We start from the raw sequence: 9726 nt of genomic DNA on the forward strand, positions 1-9726 counted from the left end.
TGCGCCCTACAGGATTTAAGATAGAAATATTGCTCATGAGGAAAAGCAGGCAAAGATGAAGAAAATAGTCTATAATGGCCAATAGTGGGATATAAACTGAGATGCGAATTTTAAAGGTAATGAGACAGAAGCAACACTGTGAGAGTTCACTGAAATTTCATTTGGTAAAGGACCCCCAAATTCAAATTCTAAATCCCAACCTGTGTTGACTAACCTACGTGTGTCTCAACAAATTCCTGCCACTTAGTATGTTTAGAAGTCCAAGTTCCTGGCTTGCTTTTCATGAAGTATTAACTCGGGTTGTTCGGGGGTCTTATTCTACACCGCAAACCTAGTACCAGAGTCTTTCGTCGACTCTTTAGGAACCAGGACTGGGAAGAAGGCAAACGCAATACCTCCTTCCCCAAAGCAAGGACAGGGCTCCGGGTAAAGACGCTCGCACCAGAGTCACTTCCTCCAACCCAGACCCACCGGGAGGCTTTCCGAGTCAACGACCTCATCGTCGCCCGCCCCCTCCCCACTGCGCCAGGGCGAGAGGCCCCCTGCCCCACCCCCACCGTCTCTCACGGCCCCGGAGGAGTGGGGGGCGGCCCTGCCGCCTGCCCACGACCCCGGGAGAAAGGGGCAGGCGGGAGGGAGGCAGGCGGAGCGGCCGTCTGCGGTCCGGCCCCGCCCGGCCGCCACTCACCCTGACACCGGCGCCGGCGCTGCCGTTGCGGGCCTGACGAAGTCAAAGGCGCTCCCCTAACTAGCGGCCGAGGCCGAGCGCCGCGCGGCGGCCCGCGCGCCTGCGCACCCGCGCCCGAGGGGGCGCGCCGGGGGCGCCGCGTTCCAGCCCCGAGGGCGCTCGGCCAGTGGGACCGTTGGACAGACCTGGCCGCGCCGGGTCCAGCCTGGCTTCCAACCTAGTCGCCGGGCTCCCAGGCAGCCTCGGCAGCTTTCTGGCATGGCCGGCACCTACCTCCTTCGACGTGGATGGAAGACATGAGATGAGGCCACGGCAGGAGAACCTCTCCAACCACATCCTCGGCAGGGCCAGGGGGCCGTCCCACCCTACCGACCGGCAGGCAGTTGGAGGAGAGGAAGCCTGCGAGCTTCTTAACCTGCCTGTGCCTCTGAATCACCTGTGGACCTTATTTAAGGGGGAACAAAATGCCCACGTATGATCAGCAGAAATTCTGATTCAGCAGGTCTACGTCTATTCGGGGGAAATTTCAGGCAATTCCAGTGCTTGCCTGGAGAATCAGTGCTAAGTTAGATAGATGCAACTTAGGCTCCCAGAGAGAGGAGGGTGGGGTGAGGAGGGCTTCCTGAATGAGTGGAGAACATTCCAGGTGCCACTGGAGATAAAAGAGCTAGGAAACTAAAGAAGAGGGTGTATTTGTAGTTTAAGAGGTAAATAGAGAGGCATAGTATAAAGGCTTTTACCTTAAAATGTACACTCCAATTAAAGGAACAAGACAAACGAAAAGATAACCAAAGAATTAGAATCAAGAAGGAAACCAGAGCACATACATCTACCTTATCTTCCATATAAAATCCTATGACATAATACCAAAAACAAACAAAAAAACAAAAAACCAACTCTAGGCAACAAAAATGTTCCATCGATGAACTAAGAATACTGAGGAATCTCTGAATGACAGAAAATTGAGATGAGCTGGTTTCTAGGAGAATGGGCAGGGCTAAATAGCAAATTAGAAAAAAAGGAAAATGAAGAATGGATCCAGACACTCCAGCATCTGAATGACCAATGTTACAGAAATAACAGAACGGTGTTGAGGGTTGGAGGTTAAAAAAGGAAAAAAATGACCCAAATTTGAAGAAAAACACACATCTTCAGATTAGATGGACTCACTGAATCCTTAGGATAACTAATGAAAAAAAGATCCCATCCTAGACAGAAACTAGGAGAAAGAGAATCAAGAGATTTTTTATACAAATAGGTTACCTAGAAAACAATGGAAATTAGGTTGCCATTGGATTTCTCAATGGAGCAATAACTTCAAAGCTGAAACTGGAATCCTTTACCCAGCCAAATCAGCACGCAAGTGGAAGAAAGACATTTCAGACACGCAAGGATTCTGAAAGTTTACGCTCTCACTACATAACTTGAGAACGGCTCCAGTAAAATGAACAATGAATTGAAAAAACGTATTATCCCAGATTCTCATCCTCATTTATCTGAGATAACACATAGTGAGTACTTATGACATGCTCTTTTACATGGATTATCTCATTTTCTTCCCAGTTACTCTGAGAAAGGTACAATTATGGTCCCCAAGTGAAAAAACTGATAGAAATGAACAAGGATATAACAGAGTAATAGGCAACAAAAACATAAAACTTTTGACTGAATCTAGAAAGTTATTGGTGCATAGTGTGAAAAGAGAGATTTTCACAAAGACACTCGAGCTAAATCCCAGATCAACAACTGCAAACTGTCAGGGGCTGAGTTGCTTCAATCAGGAGACCCCATTTGGAAGGGTAGCTACTGTTGGGATCATCACTTGTTTGGCTTTGAAATAATGTACTGTCACCCTCTGAGACCTGTCAGACGTACGTGATGGCTAACCTGTGAAGTGAGTGGGAATGAGGTGGAACCATCACACCAGCCCCTTTCGCACCTTTGATGGTGACACCTCTGCAATTCTCCAGGTATGTGGTAATGCTTTTGATGTACTTCACTTGGCATTTTCTACCAGAATAAACCTGACTCAATGAATGCACCCATGTACGAATCCTATCAGTTGCTAAGATTACCTATTCCAGCTATTTACTTGGCAACTAGGGTACTAACCATAGATGAATTCACAGGCCTACTAGCCCTGCCCAAAGGTGAACTTGGACAAGAACTCAATTCATTTATCTCCTAACCCCTATAATCTCAGAATGTTGATTGCAAGCGATGACACTTTGGGTCCCAGAAGTTAATGTTTGAAAGTAGTGATAATCACTGAAAAGTTTGAGTTCCTCTTTTTTTCCAGAACAGTTATCCATAAGGGAAAGCAAGGCCTTTGTGGAAAGGCTGGGATGAAGGTTTGCAGTACTTAGGTACAACATTCCAATAGCATTCTTCTTTAAGAACATTTAGGCTACACTGAAGAGGCTCTGGGTCTGGGATCTGATTTAGTTCTGGGAATAGAGACAAGTCATGTCTCTCACTCATGAGAGGTCTCTATTCCCCAAATCTAGAATTGCGTTTTGTTTACTTTTGTAGTTACACAAATCAAAAAGACTTAGTGGGTTGTGTGTTGAGTTCATTCCCTGGAATCCTGCAATAATAAAAAATACCACAACCAGAGAGCTCTGTGAGTCAGACCAACGTGTTTTCCATCCTGCAGCCTATTATGATGACCAGAGTCCACTTTTCTCCTCTTAATAACTGCCTCCACCTGGTCTCCTCCCACCCTGCTTGCATCTGGGAGTGTATTTCCATTGCAGCTGCTCCTACCAGCATTCCTGCCTTAGAAAACAGCCAGTAATGAGTTTCTCTGTGTGTGTGTGTCTTAAGCTTCTGATGCTTTAATATATGCCTCTTGACAAGTATGAGAGAATCTTTTGAAAACACAGTGAGGGAGTAAGTGTTAGAAGTTCATGATAGAACAAAGACAGCACTCCTACCTCCCCAAGTGTTGTTTTTTTTTTAACATCATGCCCAGTTTGGGGCCATTTGATGTCACTATTCAATTCTATTTCTGACAGCAATCACTGCACGGCTTTGCCATCCCTGTTAAACTTCTGACACACTCCTGCCTCACCACTAGAAAGTGACTTTGCTCCGACTCCCAGAGAAAATGGAGGCTCTCATATATGAAACCCCTCAACTTCAGCCCCAGCCTCTAAATCAGCCCCGCCCCCATATCTTTCTTCCTGGTCTCAGAGGCTGAGTGGCCATCCCTCCTACTCTTGGGTCTATCCCCCCAACTCCTCTAGGACCATGACCTTTGGTTATTATTATACAGTCATATATTCAGTATCTCTTTACAGATTCCTTTCCTTTAACGTAAAAAGGATTAGAGCATAATTTTGTCTTACACACACAACAGAGACACAGAGAGAGAGAGAAACTCAACCTACACCCTCTAGCCATTTCTTTCATGGTCAAATCCTTGAATAAACAGTCCACACTCATTTTTTCCCCACTTTTTCATCCACCATTTACTACTCAGTCCAAAGCCATCAGCCTGCTACTCTGGACATCTTAAGTTAGTTTTACCTAAATCATCAATGACAAATCTTCTAACTGACAAATCTTAAGGATTTTTCAATCTTTTCTCTCAGATGATCTCTGCTGTTTACCCTTGGTGTCCCCTCCCTTTCTGAAAATCTCTCCTCTGTGGGTGTCTATGCTGCTGCTGCTGGACTGGGCTTGGCGCCTAGCCTTCTGCTCTTATTTCTTATTTGTTATTCCATCGTTCGTGCCTGCCAGGATCTCCCCTTGGCCCTTCTTTTTACTCTTCCCCCTCTTTCTGAGTGACGATTTTCACTCTCATGGCTTCAGCTTTGGCTGATACCTTCCAAAATGCATGTTCATTCAAGGAACAAATATCTTTTAGCGCCTACTATGTGCCAGACCAATGTTCTAATAGATTGAACAACAACAACAAAACAAAGTCCCTGTTCTCCTGGATCTTACCAAAGACAGACAAAAAGCATATATATATATATAAATACCAGGGCAAGGGGGAGTGAGAAGGGGCTGCTTTAAAAGTATTTAGAAAACCCTTTGTTTAACCTCTATGAGAGTGATTCTCAACTTCTGGTTCCTGAGCAGAATAACCTAGAAATTTGTTATAAATACCATTTCTCAGACCCCACCCCAGACCTGCTCAACCAGAACCTGGGGGAGGTGGAGGTGGGGGGGGGGGGCGGGGAGGAGTCCAGCAATGGTTTAATAAGCCCTCCAGGTGATTCTGATGCCCGCTAAAGTGAGAACCACAGCTCCTCCCGCCTCACGTGCCATGAATAGATTACAGGTGTGCAGTCTGATACCGATTTTCTCTGCCCATAAGGGTAGCTTGAGGGTTGGAGTAAAAGGAGGCGCTGGGGATCCTCCAGTCAAAAGTAACCTCCGCCCAGTCTTTCCACAAGGCAACCAAGCGGGGTCAGCTGGCATGCCCACAGGCCTCCAGGTTGCAGGGTAATTGCCATTCAACACTCACTGAGTCTACCGCAAGAAGCTGCGCGCTGCCAAGGACCTATTTCTCCCGCCAGCGCCGCCCCTGCGCATCCGTGGATGAAGTTCCGTCCGGGAGCGCAGAGAGTCTGCGCAGCGTAAAGCGAGGGGTGGGAGCGCAGGGGCGGGGGCTGGGGAGCGCGCGGGGCCAGGGGGCGAGGCGGGGAGCGCGGGGGGCGGGGAGCGCGCGGGAGGGAGCAGGGTTCCTGAAAGCGTCCCGCGCGTCCGCCGCTTCCGGCCGCCTCCGCTCTAGCTGCGCGGCCCTTGCCCTTAACTAGTAATGCGCGTGCTGGGCCCTCAAGTTTCAGCATTGTTTTGAAATACTCGTTAGGGAAAAGCTCAATGGATTGAAATCCACTTGTATCATCACAGGAAATATCAAAATTACATTTGTTGATGAAAGAAAATGTTCAGTTCTTTGTTCAACCGTTGTAAATTGAGTGTTAAAAAACGGTTTTTAAAACTTTTTAGTCATTTCACAATATATACGTACACCTTAAATATGTACAATTTTTATTTGTCAATTATACTGCAGTAACGCTGGAAAATGAATAAATACATAAATTAAAACGTAAAATTGTGTGAACACGTTTCTCATTCATGGTGACAAAAAATATTTAAAGCTTATCAAAAAGCTTTGGGAATTTCAGGTAGCCATTTAGTATGGTTGGAAGGACCAGTTCTTGAAGCTCATCTGAGGATCACCCACCCATCTCTTAATGTGGCTCAAACTGGGTCTCCTCTGACTCCAGCCAGGTAGAATTACTCCTCCTCTGTGTCCTCATGCTGCCATATAGATCTGTGCTTCTTAACCAGGGGCACTTGGCAATGTCTAGAGATGTTATTGGTTGCTACAACTGGTAGGAGGGTTAGGGATGTGTGCTACTGGCATCTAGTCGTGGGTAGAGGCCCTGGATGCTGCTGAAGATCTTACAGTACACAGGACAGTCCTGTACAACAAAGAATTATCTGGTCCAAAATGTCAACAGTGCTGAGGTGGAGAAACCCTGCTGAAGATCTTTCTATCATAACATATATACTTTATCACACCTATCTGTTTACATACCTCTTTCTCCCTGTTAGACTATAGATTCCTCAAGGACATGTCTTACTTTTACAATCTCAGAGGTGATCAGTACTAAACACATAGTAGGTGCTTACTATGCATCTGTGAAGTGAATTGAGAGAAAAGTCAAGTTAGTTTTATCTGCACCTGACAAGTGGATAACTGCATCTCCAGGCAAAGGAAGGCTGGAACATAAAATGCTTGAGAGCAGTACAATTAGGGAAATTGGGTCTGACAGAGACACCGGCAGTTATGACCAACTGCTCAGCCTGTAAACGTTGAAATCTCCATCTTTCTCAAGTCTTTTATCCTTCACCATCCCCCTCTTCATAACCCCACGAAGTCACCAAATTCTGTCGATTCTCTACCTCAGAAATATTTCCTAATCCAATCCATCCCCACTGCCAAAGCCAGCATCCAACTCGCATCAGCATCACTTTCCTAGACCACTGCTGTGCTCTCCTGGTTGGCCTCACTGCCATCTAAAAATTGAGAAAGTCAAATTCCTGTAGTTTCTTCCAGCTCTAAAATGTTACAACTTGCAATTTTGTCTAGTGATAATGAATTCCAGCTTTTCCATTAAATAAGTCATATAAATCAATATTCACTCTTCATTTATCCATGCGGATATGAAATTCCAAGACACTAAATGGGACTAAGTATATTAATTTAGAAAGCCATGAGATCTTTCACGACCTTTGTCTTGGAAACAAACTCAAAGCCAGTAACTTTTTTCCCCCAATTTTTAATTTTATTGTTATTAAATATCAAACCTTGGAGTTTATGCTTTTATAACTCTAGATGAAAAAATAGAAAACATACATAAAGCACTCTGTTACATGCTGAAACATGTGTGCAATTGTTTGTGTCATAAACTCAACTAACCACTTTTTCCACGAACACCATTTGCAAAGCCAGCAACTTTAATTGGTCCTCCCCCTCTTCTAGTAACTCCATTCCCACAGAGGTCAACCTCCTAACAAACCCAAACAAGGACTAAAGTATTAAGAGTTTAAAGATGTGTACATATAATATTGTCAGCAAAGGGATGACCAACATGTTCAATTAAAAAGGAATCTAAAAGAAAACAGCAATATCATGACAAGAGTAGATGAGGCCAGCCAGCTAAAGACTCACACTGCTACCTCAGCGCTCCTCAACTCCTCCGCCTGTGAGATGCTGTGTTGACTTTTTAAACGTGGAATGTTACGCAGTTTCTCAGATGTTGTCATGACCCTTCATAATCCCAACAGACCTGTGTTATAAGCAGGTGCTTCTGTTACTGTTATATATGGATATAAAAAATGAAGTAGCAATTATGTAACTTGTCAGTGGCCCTATAGCAAAGCAGACAGAACAAATGCCCAACATGGGCCCCACCACCAAGTAGGGCCTTTTCTCATCAATTTTTCTCCTGGAAGAAACCCATTTATCGTATTGGGAGGCAGTGTACAGCTTTGAGAATATCATTTGGCCAGATACCCTACCGATTCTTGGATCAAAAATTGAGGTGCAACTTTAGTTTAAGTCTACAGTTAGGGCTCTAGATCAAATTAATTTGTAACAGGAAAAAAAAATCAATAAATGCTACAGTTCTATGCTTTTCCAAATAGGGAAATTTTTACAGGATGACAAAGAAACTATGTTTAATAGCAACTATTAATTTTGAGTGAATACTAAATAATCATGATACTTTTCCCCCTATGGGCCAAATGCAGCTTCAGAATTTTTCTCAATGTGGTGCTCTGGGCAGGAACTATTAATTGAGTCAGGCACTTGAGAGGAAGTCCTCCCTTATGTGGCCCACACAGTAATCAGTTTTAGAGGGTAAAAAAACAAATCTACTTAAATTACTTTATTACTAATCTTTTAATTACTTTATCCCCAGTGGCCTAACTTGGAATAAATGGAAGAAAGTAGTGGAATACTTTTTCCAGACCCGGTCTGAGTTACTTCAGGTCCTCATTCTTTAGTAACATTTTTTGAGAGGGGGGAATAAAACTATCACTATGTGAACTCAAGAACTATTGAAAAATTTAAAAATCAGTGAACATTATTTCTTCCATAATGTGATCTGAGCTAGAGTTATAAATCTCTAGTTTGAATGGTTATGTAGACCAACCTCCCATTCAGCAAGAAACAAATTATTACTAGAGAGTGAAAAAGAAATAGATCTATTCAATGTTTCAGGTTCCTCAGATGCAGGTGGGGCAGCGCCCCCAGTCTGCTGCTGGATTCAGCATGGCCAGTGAACCTTAAAAAAGCAAAATTCATGAGTGGCAATTACCTCCTCCCCGCCCCACCAACTGCTTAACACCACAGGGGGTCTCTGGCCCAATGAGAGGAGTTTGATAGTAATGCTTGCTAAAAGTATGATTTAATGTATGAGAGCTTTTAGGAGAGGTGAAAAAAATTTTTAAATGACCCGCATTTTCTGCTTTTCTGCATTATGTCTTACTCTACTTGGATCTCTCAGGCACTACTTGGCCTTTCTGTTTTCAGACCAGCTTGATGGCTCCTGCCATGACATCCTAAAAAGGGACCTCGCTCAGTGGTTCTGATGTGGTGGCTGCTCCAGGAGGCTCTGCATATGCACTGCAGCATCTCCCGTGAACACCCATGGGAGGTCACGCCTGGTCTCTATCCTGCAGAAATCCTGAAGAGATTGAAAAGGAAGGTCAGGCCGCAGCTGAAAAGGCTGTGACCAAGGAGGAATTTCAGGGTGAATGGACAGCTCCACCTCCTGAGTTCATTGCTACTCAACCTGAGGTGGCAGACTGGTCTGAAGGCGTGCAGGTGTCCTCTGTGCCTTTTCAGCAATTCCCTACTGAAGACTGGTGTGCTCAGCCTGTCACTGAAGACTGGTCTGCAGCTCCCACTGCTCAGGCCATTGAGTGGGTCATAACAATCACTGAGTGGTCTTAAGCTGTTCTTCCCACAAACTCTTAAAATGGAAATAGGTTGGTGGAAAATAAACAGTTTCAAAAAAAAAAAAAAAAAAAAGCAAAACTCCTGCCTTCACCAAAGAAGCATGGGAACAAGGGGCCCCCCACCAAGGACAAAAGCGTCCACTTCCTAAAAAAGGAAATTAAATCAGATCTCTTCTCTTCTGATTCTTCAAGAAGCATTACATCATCAACAGGGTTAAGCATTAATAAAAATAATAATAAATTAGTAAAAAAAATAATAAAGATATATAAGTGAGAGAGAGGTCTGAAAGAACGTTCCTTCCTCCACTTTTAAAATGTAAATCAAATAAAGGACAGAAATAGACTCACAGACAGAGAATACAGACTTGTGGTTACCAGGGGGGTGGAGGGTGGGAAGGGATAGACTGGGATTTCAAAATTGTAGAATAGACTACACTGTATAGCACAGGGAAATATACACAAAATGTTATGATAACTCACAGAGAAAAAAATGTGACAATGAGTGTGTATATGTCCATGAATAACTGAAAAATTGTGCTGAACACTGGAAT

The 9726-nt window shown here is 44.1% G+C and overlaps 1 pseudogene; it reads left to right on the forward strand.

The window, feature by feature from the left end:
• The first annotated feature begins 8769 nt into the window (after positions 1-8769).
• On the forward strand, positions 8770-9255 carry LOC116658800 (annotated as a pseudogene).
• Positions 9256-9726: the final 471 nt, after the last annotated feature.

This window comes from Camelus ferus, chromosome 21, assembly GCF_009834535.1.
Source record: "Camelus ferus isolate YT-003-E chromosome 21, BCGSAC_Cfer_1.0, whole genome shotgun sequence".
NCBI classification, from domain to species: Eukaryota; Metazoa; Chordata; class Mammalia; order Artiodactyla; family Camelidae; genus Camelus; species Camelus ferus.